The sequence below is a fragment of the Frankliniella occidentalis genome, unplaced genomic scaffold (assembly GCF_000697945.3).
Source record: "Frankliniella occidentalis isolate FOCC.00 unplaced genomic scaffold, Focc_3.1 Scaffold1110, whole genome shotgun sequence".
NCBI lineage: Eukaryota > Metazoa > Arthropoda > Insecta > Thysanoptera > Thripidae > Frankliniella > Frankliniella occidentalis.
Window position 1 is genome coordinate 2,003 of NW_026268216.1, and position 459 is coordinate 2,461.

Here is a 459-nt window from a genome sequence, read left to right on the forward strand (position 1 = left end):
CCACCCGGTCAAAAAAATGCGGGAGTACGCCCCTCACCCCGCAGTCAGCGGCGACTTCTGAGTTGTGACGGGGATCAGCCGCTTCCAACCACAGTGTTTAGAACATACTCCCGTTTGTTGGACTTACAGGTGTCGCAAGACTGAAACCCAGATCCCGATTCCTTACCTACCTCCGAGAGGACTGTTTATCTTTTTCCGTCCCGAGGGGTACGCGGGTATCGAACCCACAACCCCGAGTGCCTAACCCAATCATCGTCAATTTCAGCGACCCTAGCTGCCACCAAAGCTACCAAGCCAACAGAGGTCGACCGTGCTCCGATTCTACTTGAACTTTCAGGTCGGCCCTGAGGCCGTACACCAAATAGGTCGGACAATCTAAATACACCCTCTTAACTGGACACAGCTGATACCACGTCCGTCAAAGGTGTATTTTGTGTTTCCCGCTGCAGAGTGTGCGGA